At 39.3% G+C, this 19,567-nt stretch overlaps 1 protein-coding gene across 10 annotated transcripts in view; it reads right to left on the bottom strand.

Annotated features, from left to right (window-relative positions):
• Nucleotides 1-19,567, bottom strand: part of epha8 (eph receptor A8) — a 132,911-nt gene that overhangs the window by 94,727 nt on the left and 18,617 nt on the right. The window contains exon 1 of one of the 10 annotated variants that reach the window (XM_020622999.1): nucleotides 12,307-12,381. The exons of the other annotated variants lie outside the window; for them this stretch is intronic. The gene's annotated coding sequence lies outside the window, so the exon portion shown is untranslated. Of the gene's footprint in view, nucleotides 1-12,306; nucleotides 12,382-19,567 lie in introns of those variants that run through there. 10 annotated transcript variants of the gene reach the window in all.

Raw genomic sequence — 19,567 nt, 5'->3', positions numbered from 1 at the left:
TCACCAGAATCCTGAAGATCATAAAACTGGTGGCAGAAACTGTTTAAGTTCGTCCACAACACCATCACCTCATCTGTCTTGCTGGCTGAGTCCATTTTGGCCAGATTGTACTGTCAGAAACGGCGCGTAATGCGGCCGAAAAGTGTTAGGTGAACTCAATTAAATGGCCAGACGAGGAAGTGTAAAACAAAACCGTCTCTTTATTAAGAGAACTAACGTTGAACAAAAGAAAACCATACAAGACACGGTGAAAACACAAAACTCACATGTCCTTAACAGTCCGGGTCAGAAACACAAGATACCAAAACTGAAAGCTGGAGAGTCAGAGCTGGGATCTAGAACAATCTGGCAGAGTCCTGGTGGGAGGACGCTGCCTAAATAGAGGTGCAAACAATAACGAAACAGGTGAAACCAATGTGAGTGATGAAGAACGTAAAAAGACCGAAACTAAGGTGAAACAAAAACAAAGTAACGTCAAAATAAAAACCGGACAGGAAGCAACGGAACCGAATCATGACATCCTCCTGAGTTGTTGTTCAGTGTATTATCTTGCCTTTGTTAATTTTATATTTTCCCAGCCTGCATTTGGGTCCTTTTAGACTAATAACATAACAGTCATAATGTCATCAAGAGCCACACTCCCTGTTTTTATTCCAAACTAAATGGTTAGTTCTGTCTTATTTTTCCTACATGTTAGAGATTTTATTTGACATAATATTTAATAGGTATGAGATAAGTATGTTTATATTTTAAAAGCATTCATTATATTGACAAATACTGTCCAGTATTATAATAAGTAAGGAAAATATGAATGGACTGCATTTTGTGTCCAACTCAGTCTTTCAACTCCTTAGTAGCTCAATTTATTTCTTATATTTTCCTCCAATTTTCTCCTTTTCCTTCTCATCTTTATATATTTATAAAGTCCTCAGATATAATTTGATGCGTTGGACACCATAACAGTTCCATGAGTTTCAAACTTGGCCATACCTTTGCAAGCAGACTGCTGACTTTTCTTGTTTGCTTGTTTAATATCTCAGCCTCTGACCAATCCCAGATCTTGCCAGGAAGTCCAGTTCTTTCTACTATTCTCTTCCACTCCTCTCTTTTTCTTGTCTGTATATTAAATTCATAAACACAAAGTGACCCAAAAGTGATTTTTTCCCCCACCATGACTCAGATTTGATCTTTTTACAAATGTGTGAACAAACCAAATCCAAATCAAATATTTTCATATCAGGTCTGGTCCACTTCCATATGTGGTCCTAGATCCAATTGATATCTGACCTCTGACTATGCCACCACTGTAAAAATATTCTGATCAGAATTCATGTGTTTTCCTTTTAACGTCTCCATCCACTGATCAATGTGGGTGGGCCAGTGCCGTCCAGGCCCCATTACTGGCTTCGCACCTGTAACCAGATAGGATTTTTTGTTTGTTTGTTTGCCTAATCTTAGTCAAAATGTAACTGTTCCACACCCTTAATTGCATGTTTATTATTGTGACTATGATAATAAAGGTTTGGTTCACCTGATTCACCTCGGTATATGGTTGTTTAGGTTGGAGGACTTGTAAAATTCAGCTCACATTCTGTCTAAACACACCTCTAGCTCCAGGTGTCAGTGAGAGAACCACTAATTCCACCCAGTGGCAGAGTCCACATCTTCCACTCAAAGTGTGTGTATAGTATGAGTCTATCACCTTCAACACCTCCAGCTAATATGATCTCTGCCCCAGGGCTGCTTGTCAAGCAGCCAAGTGATGCTCCTTATATTAGAATGAGTTTAACAAAACACTTCACACTTCTTAGCTTTCCATCTGTCATCATTCATTCCATCAGACACTTGCTCTCTTCCTGTTTCTTCTGGATGTTAAAGCTACAGTAGACTACAATATGCAACATTTTTGCCCTGAAGAAGGAAGTGACTGCAAGGCCTGGCCTCCTCCTCCTCAGCTGGCCAAGTTCATGTTCAGAAATTTTTTTTTACTAATACTCAAGTTTTACTACACTGCAAACTCAATACATACTCAGTATTAGATGTTCTGAATATGGCAGATGTCCAGAGGAAACTATGACATTCATTTTTCTTTTTAATAGCTGACAAACAACTTACTTCCTGGAGAGAGAAAAGAAGACAGCACCACCTACAGAAAATCAGCCTTCATCAAAACAAGAACCACCCACACAGTATGACTTACAAGTCGCTTCCGGCATCTGTAGTATGAAAACTTGTCTGCACAGCTAAATTACACAGGTGTTTTCACTTCAGTCTGATTAGATGTCCTCTCAGGATTGTGTGAGTACAGTGTGCCGCTTCTCTGAACTTTGATGTGGAACTGTGTGTGGGAGATGGTCCTGAACGGGGCTAAACTAATGTAACATAATGTAATGCTAACATGCGCACATGACAGTGCTAACATAGTGGTGCTTAGCGGGTAATACTTAACATATTCACTTTTATTTTTGTGTGTTAGTATGCTAATATTTGCTAATTAGCACTAACCACAAAGTACAGCTGAACAATATGGGAATGCTTTTATTTTAGACAAAACAAAATTTAAGATTATACTGTATATATCTATATATACTGTATATACATACAACAACTTCAACCTGAAAACAGATCTAATTAGCCAGAATAACTGAAGATGTATAATTGAAAGATATATAAACAGACTGACTGAATCAGATTGAAAACACCTGAGTGGTGTATTTGTAGGTGTCTATATATGTGTGTTCTTCAGTGTGATGCCTGTTTCACATCTCCTGGTAATGGTCTTGTTGAGACTGAAATGGTGCGGCTGAGTTAAACTGCTGGGAGCTTAGCGCAGTGTGCCGATCTTTTATCTGCTTAATGTTGTTATTTTAGGTCATAAGCCAAAGACCTGCAAATTGAAATGTTGACCTGCTGATGGCATAAAAGAAAAACATGTGTGAATCAGAAGAGTTCAAATAATTAATCCTCTGGGACTCATGAATGTCTCACAAAATCTGCTGGCAATCCATCCAGTTGTTATTTCTACCTGGACCAAAGCAGCAGGCCCACTCCTGCAGAACTGGCTGATAATTCTATGCTTCAGTGTTAATATAGAAATTGTTAATTAAAGGAGCTTTACATGATTAAAGTTTGGTGACTTTAACAAACTCCTTGCATATCTCTGCCCAACTTCAGCCTGAAAACAGACCTAATTAGCCAGAATAATTGAAGACACCTGTGTGGGCTGACAGGGCTTTAACACAAATGATGTCCGAAAAAAAAAAATCACTGATTTTGCAAATCACTTTATTAAACTATTCCAGGCAGTGTGTCTCTTTGGTGGTTCCAAATAGCAGCAGTCAGCCATTCTGAAAATAATGAACTTCAATTTCATGAACTCTTGTAACATGACAGTAAACGGCACACGGGAAGCTTGTACAGCTCGTACAGAAGCACAGCAAAGGGATGAGACCTAAACTGGGTTAGTCCAACAATAAACAGTCCTTGGTCGCTGAAGAGAGTTTTGTGTTTTGCTCCGAAGCATCAATTTGTCACTTTCTGTGGGTCAAGAAGAATCTACATCAACATTTCGTGGAGATAAATGGGATGGGTGTAAAATGTCATAATGGGGAAAGAGCACTCTCGTCTGCTGCAGCTCTACTTCATGATTTAGGCTAAATAGATGGGAGTATTTTTCCATAAAAATCTTGCCAAGTGGAGCTTCATGATCTACTAATTTCTCTGTGCAAAAACTGTTGCTTCCCACACAAACACTCACATGTTGCAATTAGCTGGTGTGTCACTTCTCCTAATTTGGGCATTGGGCCACTGAGGAGGGCAGTGGGTCAGAACACATAGACAGATGGCAATGCCACCATCCTCTCATCTCTCCATCCATCCCTCCTGCATTTACCAGCCTTCTCTCTGCCTCCCCCTCCCTCAGGGCGCCGACGTCCCGCCGTCTCGCGTTGATGATGCGCTGGCCCCTCGCTCTATAGCCAAGGTCACAAATGGATGCGGCCAATTACACTTCTGTGAGTGCTCTTCATCAGCCCACCAAAGTGACATAATGAAAGCGGTGTACTGTGCAAGTGGATCTAATAATTCTTCAACACACTGGGGGAATTTTTCTCTGCTATACTGTTATTATTAGATGACAAAAAAAGGACAAATATATCCCGCCTGAATCTGAGAACATGTGAGGCAGTGTGTTATCACCACAGCAGACCGTGTGAAGATTCACGAGCCTTTCCCAGTGGTGTTAATTTAATTTCCCCTCAAATGAGAAATCCCTGTCTTTGAAGGTGATGGGAGTCATTTATCTAATTTGCTCTAGCTGTTTGAATTATGACTTGTGTATAAGCGATAGGGTTTAGTGGAATGTCTGGTGCTTTACTTTACTTTACTGACAGAACTGTGTGAATAAAACAGGGAAAATGCAGTAATTGGCACTTTGCCCTCCTAAACCCCACAATTTCATAGTTATTCTCATATTTCATGCAGGAAAACAGTCCAGTTCTTCTTCTTCCTGTGTTTTGTGATAACTTCTTCAATTTAATTTTTGTCCTGGCACCAAGCTAAAACATGTGCCTCACACTGAAGTCACAAAACAGATAGTTGAAACAAGACTTGTTGTTCAGGTTACTACCTGACCTTCAGGACACCTGGATGAGAACTAGCCTTAAAGTAAGAGGATCCATAACAGTGCTCCAACAAAAACTTCTACAGTAGTGAAAGGGTTAAAGCTTTTGTTTGGCTGTGAAAGCAGGTGGAGGGACTGAGTACTTCTCCTCGAGGACTCCACGCTTGAAATTGAGTTTGCTCCTGTTTCACAGCTCTCTGTTCATAACAGAAACACAAACCACCAATACCAGCCCTCCCCACGTCCCCACACCACCACCACCTCCACCAATTTCTACCTTGCAATCCTCCACATCTTGGAGAGCACCAAATGAAAAAGCTGTCCGCCAACTTGAGAGCTTGTTTTTGCTTGCACAGAGATACGCTACATATTTCCCAGGGCGGTGGTCAACTTTCCTTCACCATTACTTTCCCCCCCTCGCCCCGCGACTCAATCTGGCCAGTAGGTTTTAGAGGGTGTGTGGACGCCTGCGGCCTGGCATTCATGTCCCAAACACATATCAAATCAGCCAGGCCTGCCAATGCTTTTGAAACAGGCACAGGCACACAAACACTCTCTTTCTATTACCGAGGTCATGGCAGGCTGAAAGAGGGAGTAGATGTGTCTGAAGTCAACATGGAAGAATTATGGGCTGTCTAAGAAGAAGTGGTGTTTGCCTGCAGCGCCTGTGGTGACTCCATACAGATGATAGCAACAATGTTGCCTTTAAAAAATAAAACACACAGAAGGGGGATGTATACAAGGAGGAAATGGCAGAATAAAGCAGATGTTCCAAACCTCATTTCCACCCCAAATGACATTGCCATACATAGTGTAGCAAAGAAAAAAGTGCAGCCATTATTCTACATCAAGTATCAGTTCACACTATCACACACGTATACTGTAGCACATATAGTGGCAATCAAAACTGTGCACTGTGGTGTTATCTGAAAAAAAAAAGATACATTGCCAAACATGTTCACCCTCACAAATGTACAAATACACACACACATAGATAGCTGACATGTACGTATATGTACGCAAACAGAGACACATTGATGGGACAGACAGGGACTATGACAGCTGTGTAATTATCTCATCAACACCTCTCTCCTCTAACAAGTTTGTCCTTCTTTTCTCTCTTCTTGCCGCCTGTAATGCTCCTCATCAGAGTCGTGACCAGAGGAGACGATAAATGGCTTCATAGAGATGAGAGGAGTGCCACCAAAATGCTGAGCCGTCTCCCTGGCTCTTACTTTCACACACATATGCACCCACCTTTGTTTTCATTGTTCTTTAAATTGGCTTACATTCATTGCCTGGAGACTTATCCTAATATACTCATAACCACTGCTGGCCTAACTTTAACCCTTACACTACCCTTAATCTAACCCTAATTCTGCCTTTAACCCTAGAAGCATATGTAAAGCCCCAGAGAGCAATTTGAAAAAAATTGCAAAAATGTCCTTACAAAGCTGAATTGTCCACACATAGACAGGCAGAGACAGCCATCTTCTATCCTATCTAGTTTAGTTTTGCATTAGCTCTGCAGTACTAGTGCAAATTCCCCACTTTCCAATTAGGACAGCAAGTCCACTTAAATTATTGCATCTTTAAAAAACAGGCTTTCTGCCTTTGTTCATTCAAAACAAAACAAACCAATACAAAATGACTTGCAATAGGTGTTTTCATTACCAGTGCTAGCACTGGTAATGATAATATTCTTCCTATTTTCAACAGTAATGCTGATGCTGACTAGTTGGATAGTTGTGCTGAACTAAATTAGACATGTAAAATGAAAGGTGGAATAGAATTAAAGATGCTCAATGACTCCTTTGTTCTGCAAATTGTTAATTTGCTGCTTGTGAGCAAATAGAAGAGGAAGGAGCAGTGGATCATGTTATTACAGCACACAAGGACGCTCAAGTACACAAGTGCAGTCGGTGCTTAAAGTAGCTTTGTTCAAGTGTTTTCAGATCAAAACCATCAAGAAAGGCATGATCAAGATTCCTCAGGCATGACTGCACTGCGTGACAACATTTGAAAAGTGGTTTTTATTTGGATGTCATGCATCTGTAAATAAGACAATATATATATTCTTGTTTCATAAAGAACAAATCTGTCATCAGGGTTTAATAAATATTTAGGCGAGTCCAAATCCTACTACCAGATCTCATCTAATCTAGGGAATTTATCATTTATAAGCAACCAAAGGCTGTACAATTTTTTGAGTATTAAAAAGTTACACTTTTTATTTTTTCTGCTAAATTTTCTGTAAATTTTACTGCTTCTCCCTAAACTACGGACTAAATTCTCTTTATGATTCCAGATACGTGATTGTTCTGGAGAACAACAATCTCTCTTTATTTGAATTCATTTAGAGTTTTGCTTATATGCAGCCAAGTTTTAATTTAGCATGTGAGTGGTGTGATTCATATCCTGCCAGTGGCCTGTCAGCAGCAGTCTGTTGATGGGCAGGTGGTGGCAGTAAAGTGCCAGCAACTGTGACAGCACAACCAAAAAAAAAAAAAAAAAAAAAAAAAAAAAATTAATGTAATTAATGCAGGACTAAAAATATCCTCTTCAAAGATTTTATGAGGAAAGAATTAAAAAGGAAAGGTTTGACACAAACAATATGGTTTTAACACACTAAATAGGAATATACTATTTACTTTTGTCCCTTCCAACAATATCTCAGAACATAAAACTACCATACAGACTCAAAATATGGAATTTGTTTTAATATGACACTATGTACAGACAAACTATGGTTCTGCAGCCTCACTGAAATTTTAGGCTATTGAAAGAATTTCACTTTCTAGATATGGTGACCCTTCTCCACAGAGAGGATAATCACCTTTATTTGGCCAAGTATGTTACACACAAGGAATTTGTTTCTAGTACAGAACTGAGGCAGCCATCTGCGGCGCCAACTCAACCGATGGCTCTAACCACCGGGGGCAACTTGTGGGTTCAGTGTCTTGCCCAAGGACACTTCAACACATGGACTGCAGGCATCAAGATTCAAACCTCTGACCCTCTGGTTGGGAGACGACTGCTCTACCCACTGAACCACAGGCATACTGGGTTCACACCCTAAACACAGCACAACATTTTGGCCTTAATGAAGAACCTACAGTAATTAGTCATGCTTCCTACAAGTGATGATGTTTGCCTAATAAACCCTTCATGTGGTTTTGTTTTAAGTGATTAATTTATATGTGTATTGGGAAATCTGTTCTGATGTTTTGTTTTGTTGGATTGTTAAGATGTGTAGCGTTTATCCTGTACATGGGCCCGGGCATGCATTTATTATCCAGTAGTTTAGAACTTCCATTGTCCGATAACAATAGAGTGCCGCAGTAGTGAGTCCTAAAACCAGGAGCTAAGTCAGCATTTTTGCACATCCGGTTCCCTCACCAAAAAATCTATGGGTTGTTTGAATGGGTTTTTGGTTAGATGACTAAAATAAGGTCTGTGGTTAACAAGGCCAATACATTTTCACCTTTTGTTTTATGAAACAAAATACATCAGTAAATGCTTTTACTTGTCTTAAAAAAGGTGGTTGCTCCAGAGGCTGTCTGGGATTTTACACGTCATCATGCTGAACATGGAGAATAATCTGTTCACTAGCTCAACCCTTACAGCCTAATTATTTTTAAACTCATGCACTTGCAAACTATTCTAAATGACACAGCCATGACCACTAGCTAGATCAGGTCAGGAGGAAAGGATTTAGTAGAAGAGGTAAGTGCACTACATCAATTTACAACTTGGAAGCCGTGGTGATGACGTTGACATCACGGAGCCGTTGTGTAGTTGGTTTATAGCCTAACTTTTTACTTCTGGTGATTGTATTTGAGCTTGAAAAATCATAAAAGTGGTGTTTACTTTGTTAAGATGATCTTGCTGGACAAAATGTGCATCATAAGCTTTTGTTTGTCACAGAGCTTATTTTTCCACAATAATCCAAAAGTGTATGGAAAAATCCCACTGGCTTTTTGTTGAGGGAACCAGGGTGATGCTAACTTCCAGATCTATCTACAAAAAAACGCCATCCCTATGGCCCTCTATTGCACACCTGTTTGTGATTAACTATATATGGGTTTGCCCTTATGCCTTTATTCCTGTTGGACTCTGAAGACACAATAATGTCAAACCATCATAATTTGTTTGCACCATTAAAAGCAGCAAATTAATCAGTTTGCTCCAGTCATGCCTATTCAGAAACACATAAAACATGTCAGAATCAGCCTTTAGAAATGCTCCTAACCGTGTTTATATATTTTTATGAAGTTAAAAGCATCTCTTCTCACCTCCCTCTTTTTAGAGTAAAAGAGGTGTATGGTATGTTTTTTCTCTCAGCAACTGTTTTATCTGTGTTGTAGATTTTATTTTTCTCTATCATTCAGATGGAGTTGTCACTGTGGCTTCATCACGTTTCCCTAAGGAGTCTGATTTGTGTTTGACAAGATGTAAACAGTGCATATGAGGAAAGTGTCTAAGCTGACTTTTGCCAAGTTTACTGGCCCAGTAATTATTTTACACAGGATTGAACAAAATTGTGCTGCTTTCTGGGTGACAAATGGGTTGTAAATACACCACAACACACAGCATGAAAACTTCAAACTGGGCTCACACCCAATACATAACATATTTTGTTGCTGCAACTGTCACTGCACATTATGCCAGCTTGTTTTACTGGTTATCTGTCCTCCTTTCTTATTGTCTTATTCAGCTCTATATCACAATAATCATCAAATAGCAAAACTGTACTGAATAATATTTATTTATTAGGCAATAAAAAATTTTTCATTAAGGTTAACTAGAAAACTAAACTCCCTAGTTAGCACTACAGTAACACATACATAACACAACAGTGTTGCAGTTGAGGTCATTTTTCAGTGTTTATTCATAACACACACAACTATAACTCATATGGAGGTATTTTGTAAAATAAATAATGAACAAATAAGATTATAATATCAAACAGCTGTAATCTTGGTTAAAGAAATATGTGGAAAAACTTAAACGAAGCATACAGTATGACTTTGTTACATTAAAACAGCTATACATAAAACTAGATTAATCAAAGTCACAAAGTCCTTCATGAAAGTAAAACAGTCGGTGCATTAAGTGTTGTTTCTCCTCTAAATGTAAAGTTTACTTTAGTTGTTCTTTTACAGAACTTTCTCATCAGTGATGAGCATTCAGTCACCTACAGTGTGTGTATGAGTGAGCAAGCTGCTTGGAGACATTTACTCATAAACGACCCACCTCTCCTCATCACTAATCTCAGTACGACAAAATACCATCAAACCAAACTTTCTGTATTCTAATATCATTCCTGTGTTTATTGCAGTAAGACTAGCAATAAACACAAGGATGCAGGTTACAGACATGCAGATTTTCTTGGAACCAGCTGTGTCAAGAGTTTGTCTCCTGACAGCTGAATATGGTGTAAAGCAAAGTGACTGACCAAAAACAGCATGGTCATCATAACAAGACACGGAGTCTATTGTACTAGCTGGGTTACACAAGTAGGAACAGACAATGAAGATCTCATTTCAAGAGATCAACCTGCCAGCTTTGTCAGATGTGGCAACAGTCTTTGACACTATGTGAAGGCAGCTCATTCATTAGACAGGGAATAAATAGCTTTGGTACAGAAAAATGAATGTTCTTGCTGCTGTCATGTATGACAAATAATTGTATTGCTCTCCTCCTCTGCCTCACACCCAGTAATAAATGTGGTTAAACAGCTGGTATGATGGAAAACAAAACAAAAGAGCTTTGAGATGGATTGGGGTGATGGGGAAGGTCTTCTGCTGCCGTGTTTTTAAGTTTTTAAAATTTTGCCTGGAGAGTGAATGGAGTTGAAACTGTGCCCTTTGTGAAGTCACACCCAGCTGAGAAATCAGATATGTGAGGATAAGCCCACCCCCTGTGCAGCCCCTGGCTGAGAGCACAGGGAACGTCACTAAGATAAATGACAACAGCTGAGCTAAAGCTAAGCTAGCTGCCGCCCACTGCGTTTGACAAAATGATTGTTTCTTTGCTAGGAAACAAACATGATCCTATTGTTAAACATCCAGTTGATGTCTCCTATCTGCAACAGCAGGTTCATCACCTTCTCTTTCAAGGTCAGATTCTGCTTCATAATAGACAGTATGGTTTTTTTTTTACAACTACAGCCATTGGGTAAAGATCGAGTGTAACATTCATTAGGTCCTATTCTGATTGGCTGTGTGTCATCACCTTCAGCCAATCAGAGAAGGTGCTCATGAATAATGCGTGTTTTATGTTAATAACTTCAGCCTGCTGGAGGATGGAGGGGAATCTGGGGTGTTTGTAAAGATGGACTTGGAAAATGTCTAAAAACTTTGGGTGAATAAAATGTAACAGATATGTTTAAAACACACTGTATTTATAAAACTACCCATATTTCATTCCACTGTGGCTGACTATTATGACCTGGCTTTTTCTTTACTCCTGTCATGACTTAATATGACAAATAAGGGGCTTTAGCACTTGAACATCAACATATATTATTTTTGGGCACTTGATGAAATGACAGATGCTGTTGTTTTTCCTGGGAGGGTGTTCAAAAGCCACTCACTATCAGCTCAAATAAGACTGATCAAATACTTTTTTCTCTCTACAGATACAAGGGATCTGTCTCCGGTACAGAACCAAGGCAGCCATCTGTGGCTCCAACTCACACATACACACCGATGGTGGCATTGTCCCATCAAGGCGCTGCTCTGGCCAGTGGGAGCATCTTGCCTGAGGACACTTTGACATGTGGAAAACAGGAATGGAATCACCGACCTTCTGGTGAAGAGACAACTTCTCTACCTCCTGAGCTACAGAATTAATAGTGTTAACACACCCACATAACACCCACACACATATAATGCATGAAAACCTCTTGTACACTCATTATACACACTTCTTTTGTAAATATCCTGTCTTTTGTTTTGTCTGCCATGTTTTGTCTTGCAATATAAAAGGCAGAAAAAGAAAAAAATCAGAGTATTTTTCAGAGACACTGATTGAGCCAAAAAAAGGCAACTCACTGAAGGTAACGTTTTGGACAACCAGCCCGGTTCTGTGCTTGAAAGTGTTGGCTTTATGGAGTCTGAAAACACTGCATTGAGAAACTGTCACAGAAACATCAGTAAAGTTTGAGACCACTGATGAGCTTGCTTAATTAATGTGACTGCTATTTGTGACCACACTGCCATGTGGTATTATTTCTGGTTATCTAAATTGGACTGGTTAAACCTGACAGCACATTGGGAAGCTACATTATTTAGGTAAATTGAATACATTTCTACCTTCCTTGTCACTGACATTTGTACATCTTATGTTGATTTCACTGTGCTGTTCCTTACCTCCTAATTTTTTCCCAACCTAAGATGCTACACACTCACCTGTTTTATGTTTATTCTCACATACAATTATTGTCGTCTTGTATGTCTCAGTTAATGCTGTTGCATTCTATATGTCCCTGTGCTTCCATAGGTCCTCAGTTTAAAACATGAAGCTAATATTGGGGTTTGGTCAAGTGTTATTGCTATGGTACAGTATAATAAGATCTTTCTTGCTGTATCCACTATCCTCTGCATTTGTTGCAGCAGTGGCCTATTTTCCCCACAGGGATCATTAAAGCTTCATCTCGTTACCTCTACACCTACACTCACCTTCTTTCCACCTCCTCCTCCTCCTTGTCTCATCTTTCTCCAAACTCTCCCTGAAGTTTTTCTCCCCAGAGGCCCTTCATATCTCCATTATGATGTGCGCATTTTGTCCTTGTTGCAGAGAAAGCAGTGCAGACAGATGGAGGGAGAAGACTGCTGAGAGACACTGTGGCGTTCCTCCCCAAAACTTTTCAACTTTTTATCTCCTCCTTCAGAACTCTGTTTATACGGTGAGCACAGAGAATGATGTTTTAGAAAGTGGTATACAGAGCCAACAACTGTAAATAACTGTAACCAGCCAGAAGCAAAAACAGTACAGGGCACATACACAAACACACACACGTCTTCGCATATATGGGGGAAACCATGTATCTCTTAACTTTGGAGATTTTTTCAAATCCATTTGAGTTTTGACATTACAGCATTAATGTGATATCTTTATTCACACCAAAACTGTCTCCATTTAGATACAGATTAAAGCTTTATACGTTTTTGCAATCATTACATACTCTATGTGTGTTTATGAGGGCCGACTGACAATGGTCAGTTTAACTGAACTGAAATTGAGAAAATGTTTTATTCTGATTTATTCCAGTTTATGCTACACCATTCCTACTCCCGTCCCAAAGACCAAAATATCAATACTAAACTATGTAACAGCATTTTATTTTTCCTTCTTTTTTCTGCCACTGTCTTTTCTATTCCATGTCCTCTCAGATTTGTCTTGTGACCTTTTAAAATGGCCTAATGCCAAGACTGTGAACCATTGGATGAAACTATATAACAGTACATTTTATAAATTAGTTAAAGTTGGGGGACATAATTTTATGTCGTCAGCACTTTTACATTTTGTTACTTTAGGTACAGTTTTCTGATAATACTTCTACACTCAGAAGTTTAAAAGTGAGGCTTTTACTTGTTAAGGGACAGGTTTACAGTACATTGCTATACTGGTACTTTTTATTTAAGGAAAAGATCTGTTTACTTCAACCATCACTAGATTTAATAAGCACTCACACAAAAAAATGGGAGAAGCATCCAAACAGGTATAAGAGTAAAAACAATGCCACTATACCTTTGTCCTTTTTTCAGTCTTCTGGTTTTATTTTGAGACATTCATCAGAGGCAGGCAGACAAGGAATCAACAGATAAGAAATACCAGATGTGCCGGCTGATTGCTCCGGCACTATACACCCATTAGTTTAATTGATGCCACAATGCCTGTGAACATATACAATCTGCTACACAACACATTTGGCAATAAAACATCACTGTGATTGACCTGGCAAGTCTGACTATGAACAAATAAAAAAATGTACAAGTCACTGTTTTGTCAAAACGTGATTCCTGTTACAATATCCAGTTGCTTTAGGATAATACTAAAAAAAAGTTCAATATAGCCAGCAAAGTGTCTTTATCATTTAACACCCATAAAAATATAAGTAAACAGAAACTCTATCGGCTGTGGATGGGCACCATGCAGCGCAGCAGGGCCCCTCAGGACACCAGCAGACACCAACTTCATCTGCTGAGTGTACTAACCTGTTTTTTTAGTATTATCCCAGAGTAATAGGACTCTGTCACACGTTTGATACTTTTTTGATGAAACTGTGACCTGGCTCATGCATTTTTGATTTGTTGATTTTGCCAGATCAATGGTACAGGAGACAAGCACAGTACAGAATTCTAATATGTTTCTGATCTATCAATGTCAAACTAACGGGAACAATTTTATGATCATTTTGTCCTTGTATATAATTAACAAATGGTCTAATTGGAAAAAATTAAATGCATTTTTCACCCTGGTTTTGGTGTACACATTTGTTGTACCTGCAAAGTATTTGTGGATATGCATGTACCATTTACTGACTGAGTAGCAGTCATGCTATTAATTCTTTTTTTTATTTTTTCTATCCAGGATTCACATTTAGAACTCAGTTGACTGGCAAAAAGTATCTCAACACAACTGTAAACACACAGAGACCCGGAAATGTTCCTTACACTAAACATACATGCATGGATCTGCTGCTTCTGTAACCTACAAGTATTTTTACACTAGGGACACAACAGCACACATCATCATCACTGCCAGAGCATCCAAAATTGTTATGGAAATGAAGCATGGAAGTGTCCACTGTGCAACTTTTCCCTTAATATCAGCATAAAATGCACTAGAGACAGCGCTTTTTCTACACAAAAAAAGACAAAGAAAAAAAACATCATTATATACTGTAAACACACCCCTGTTTATTCCTTTCTAAATTTCCCAGACTAGATCAGAAAGACTGGGCATTGGAGTGTCCGCTCCTCAGCCTGAGTGATGACAAGATGATTCAGGTTACACTGGCCGGTGCACCCGCCACAGTCACCCATATCTTATTTTAGCAGGTGCTCCCAAGCTTGAGCATGGGACCGTGCTTTGTATATCCCTGCAAGACATTGTGTTTGCTGCATGATGGAGGGTGGAGGATGCTCAGGGCCAGCGAGGCTCATTCTTTCCCAGGGGAGATGAGGGAATAGCAGGCTATATTGCTGCCCAGGCCAGCCTGTCCTCCCCAGGGAAAACATCCAGAGGGGTATAGACGTAGCAGAGGAGAGGCATGCGGACCTATTTATAGAGCAGGTAAAAACGAAAGATGGGGAAAGAAAAAGAAGGGGGAGCTGCAAACTAGAAGAGGAGAGACAGAAGAGCCTAAAAACAGATGACAGAGTGTGATATCTGCAACCGATAGCATCCACAGAGATCTGGGTTGACAGTGTGTGCAACATCTGCTGAACACAGCAGAGCCCATGACTTTTAGCATGGCCTGCTAGTGCTAAAACTAAGAAAGTATGCCTCGATTTACTGATTTATGGTAGAGAGAGTTCACACAAAGGTTAGCTGCGCTGCAGTGAAAGGGAACGAGCTGGAGCAGAGAGAACAGGTGAGTCAAGACAACGGTGATATTTTATCAATACAGACTCGACTTGCAGCCCTGAGAGCTTTGTGATGTTTCTATACCAGCCCAGTTGTCATTCAGCCTTCTTTAATAAATAAAATTACTTTTATTCTTTTATTTATTTTCTCACTCTTTGGCTGCTCCACCCACAGCCCCAAGTGCTGTCAGCTCATTGCAGCCCTCATGCAGCATGTTCAGTATGTCTCTATTTCACAGTGATGCCCTTTAATCATTTTCATCATTTCAGTGAGCTGACATTTTACATAAAGAGCTCTTATCATCCCCAGGCTTACGCTTAATGATGAATGGTGATAATTACTGTCAGTCAGTGAATCACTATTTCTGCACTGGAGTGTGCATGTTTAAAGAGAGACGGGGGCCTGCAATATCCAAAGCCAGATACGATAATAATGTGGGCCAAAAACTGTACTGTGGCGCATGTGGTCTTGACTGCGTTCCATGAAAAACTTGGCTGTGACACATTTGCTACCCGGCCGCAAGGAATAAAAATTAAATACAATCTTATGACTTTATGTAGGCCATTACAGACTACTTGTGCAGTAATTATCTTGACCTGGTGCAGCCCTCTATCCTGTGAAGCGCAGAACAACATGATACTGATTTTAGCTTCCTGTGGTTTTACTTCCAAGAGGTGAGGTAATTAGCCCATCATTTGAATTAAGCTACTTTTAGTTCGCTAACATGAGTAAAAAGCAAAATTTGGATTTTGAGAGATTTTTAGAGATTCTTCATATCCAAACATCTCCTCTTTACTATTTCTCCCACATGCACAATCCTACTACATCATAAAGACTCCCCAGTGCACAGAATGTGTATGATTTCACAGCTGATAAGTGTTCCCATTAAAACTATTTTCTCCAGTTTGAGTAACATTCGCTAATAAACAACCCTGTCCATGTTCTGAAGGAAATTAAATTTTTCTGTATTAATGCATGTGTTTGTAGCTGAGTACAAATTGTGTGTGTGTTTGTGCGTATATATATTCAGAGGTGTCTCTATATTTTTGTCCTCCCCAGCTACATATATAAAATAGTCAGAACATTAAGAACACCTCTGAATATAATGTAGTCCAGTACAACTTTAACTATGACCTCAATAATAACCATTTAATTGAATGTATACATTTATGACAATCTCACTGAAAACTGAAACATTTTGAGCTTCATAAACACAGATGTTAAGGCGGATGCGCTGCATTGGATTGCATACAATTGTACAGGTGTACCTAATAAAGTGGCAAAGAGTGGCTTTTGATTCATAAATTGAAAAAAAAATAAACATATATATGTACATACACTATATATATTTTTACATTTTCAACCCATTTGTCTGAGTGCTAGTTAGCAGGATGTCTTATACACCGTCAAGAAAAATGACATGAACAGGACATTTTCTTGTAAATTAAGATTTTGAGCTTCATAAACACAGATGTTAAGGCGGTAATTGTTTAGCAAGTAAATTACATTTTAATTTTTTAAAATAAGTCTTCATATAAACTCCTGCCATATAAAAACCCCTGTGGTAAATACAGTATTTTTTCACACTTTATGGCACCATGTGCATTTTTATATGGATCTGATACAGATGAAAATTTTTAAATAGCTTCTGTTATTGAAATAACAAATTTAGAAGATGGTGCAGCCTCGATGGAACTGTACACACAGTGTGCTCTCTCATCATGGAGCTGCTTTATGATAACAGAGTCCTCTAATGCGCAGTGATTTTTAGCAATGCCCAATTTTCTCTCAAGTATCAGCAACATCTCCAGTGAAAACAAGTTTTCTTTCTTTTTCAAATTTTTTTTTTTTGTGTGTGTGTGTCATGTTTCATATTTTGAACCAGGATAACTTGCATTTTAGATACACTACAAGTCATTAGCATGAAGCATAGAGCCAGTAAATCCTGGCAAAAACATAATGACTGAGATTAATGTTCTTCTGTCACCTAAAGACTCTTTAGGTGTTCACATGCAGATGTGTGGCTTCTTGCCTATGTGTTCCTGTCAGTCAGGGTGAAGTCCTGATGCCGTATGACTCAGTGAGTGCCATCATGCAGACACCAGCTGTCCACACAGTAACACTGCAACAGGACACAGCAACTTGCACTGTTATTACTGTAACAATGACTAAAAGCCAGTTTGAGGATAGAAACATCAGCAACAGGTAGTGAGATGAATGACTCAGTATCAAGCATTAATTTGAACACTTCATATGATGACATATTGCTGTATTAATGTGTGTTTTCCCCGCAGAGTGATGTGTCGACGTGTGGAAAGTTGCAGTGCTAACTTCAATGTTTCCTCTTCTGTCATCACAACCAAAAGTCACCCACACTGTCTCAGCTCCAGAGCCTCTCAGGGATACACAAGCTTTGTTGTTAATCTAGTTCGAGGGGGAGTAGATAAATGAATTTTGCTTCATGCATTTAACAGGGCAGGGCATAAACAGAAAGTGACAGAAAACAGAGAGAAAAAGGAATGTTTGGACTCCCTTCTTTGGCTGTGTTTGTGCATGAGCCACTACTGAATCATTCTTTTAAACATCCCTGAAACAGTTGCATGTATTTCTTTGTCTTGTCTGAAAGAGTTTAGTCTTCCTCCTTCCAGGCCTGACTGTTGCAGTTGGATGATATATTATTTTTTGAAAAAAAAAAAAATTCTGGCAGCTTTCCACAATCAATCAAGATATTGTTTAACTTTGCTTCACTGTACTTTTGTGAGATGTCGCATATACAGTCATGGGAAAAAACACTGATACCCCTGCATTTCTGTCAGATAATGCACCACTTGTCCCAGAAAATTGTTGCAATCACAAATTCTTTGGTATTCTCGTGTTTATTTCTTTTGTTTGCACTGGAAGAAACAGAAAAGCAGAGAAAAAAAAAGCCAGATCTGATCCAAAAATGGACTAGACAGAATTATTGACACCTATTCAAAACCATCAGAAATGGTTGTATTTCAAGCATGTGATGCTCCTTTAATTTGTGATGAAACTCACCTGTAGCAACCAACAGGTGCTGGTGATATAGAAATCACACTTGCAACCAGTTAAAATGGAGAAAAGTTGACTCAACCTTTGTGTCGTGTGGACCACACTGAGCATGGAGAAAAGAAAGAAAAGCAAAGAACTGTTTGAGGATCTGAGAACCACAATAGTGGAAAAGCCTGGACAATCTCAGGGCTACAAGTCCATCTCCAGAGATCTGGCTGTTCCTGTGTCCACTGTGTGCAGCATTGTCCACATTGGGGTGACTGTGGTTCAGGGGGTAGAGCGGTCATCTCCCAACCAGCAGGTTGAAGGTTCAAACCATGGTGCTTACAGTCCATATGTCAAAGTGTCTTGGGCAAGGCACTGTACCCCAAGTTGTCCCCAATGGCTAGAGCCATTTGTGTGAGTTAACGCTGCAGATGGCTGCCAAATTCCGTACGTAATATACTTGATCAAATAAAGTACTTATTGTTTACAGCCCATGGCGCTGACGCTAATCTCCCTGGACGTGGACGAAGGAGAAAAATAGATGACAGATTGTAACGAAGGACTGTTCAAATGGTGGATAAAAAACCTCAATCAACAAGTCAAACATGGTGGAGGTTCACTGGTGTTTTGGGGTTACCCACCAAGAGCCGGGGTCTGTCGGAGGTTTCTTCCATTAAAGAGAGTTTATCCTCCCCTTGCTGTCACAGGTACTCGCTCAAGGGGGATTTGTTGGGTTTTACCTCTATAATAGTCAGAATAACTTTGTAAAGTGCCCTGAGATGACTTTTGTTGTGATTTGGTGCTATACAAATAAATTCGACTAGCATTTTGAATTGAATTATTTGGCAGAAATGCAGGGGTGCCAATATTTTTGGTCATGACTGTATCATGCTAGTTATTCACACTGTGATTAACCACAGACTCTAGGTAGCAGTCCTTAAAAAAATTGATAAAGACAAGAAATAACACATATTTACAAGTAGAGCTAAAATAATTTACTCTGAGATGGCCTGGTTGCTTAGTAGTCTGAGATTGTGCTGCAGATGTAAAATTAAGGGCAAACTTTTTCCAGACTTTTTGAGGTATTTTGATCGTACCCTATTGTATCAGTGTGCGATCTAGATACAGTGTACTCTTTGTGTTATACCTGGTGCTCTGGATGTGTCTCGGGCAATGATGAATTTGCTGTAACATGGTGATAGCACACAGTAAAAGTCAGGAGGTCAGGACAGGCAAAGGTTCTTTTAAAGCTTCATTTACCGCAGACCTGCCCTCCCAACAAGGAGAGGCCGTTTTTTTAAACACTAAATACTGAGTTACTTCAGCAGG

This window comes from Monopterus albus, unplaced genomic scaffold, assembly GCF_001952655.1.
Source record: "Monopterus albus unplaced genomic scaffold, M_albus_1.0 scaffold291.1, whole genome shotgun sequence".
Lineage (NCBI taxonomy): Eukaryota > Metazoa > Chordata > Actinopteri > Synbranchiformes > Synbranchidae > Monopterus > Monopterus albus.
Note: the sequence above shows the minus strand (reverse complement) of the source record. Positions and strands in the feature narration are given on the sequence as shown.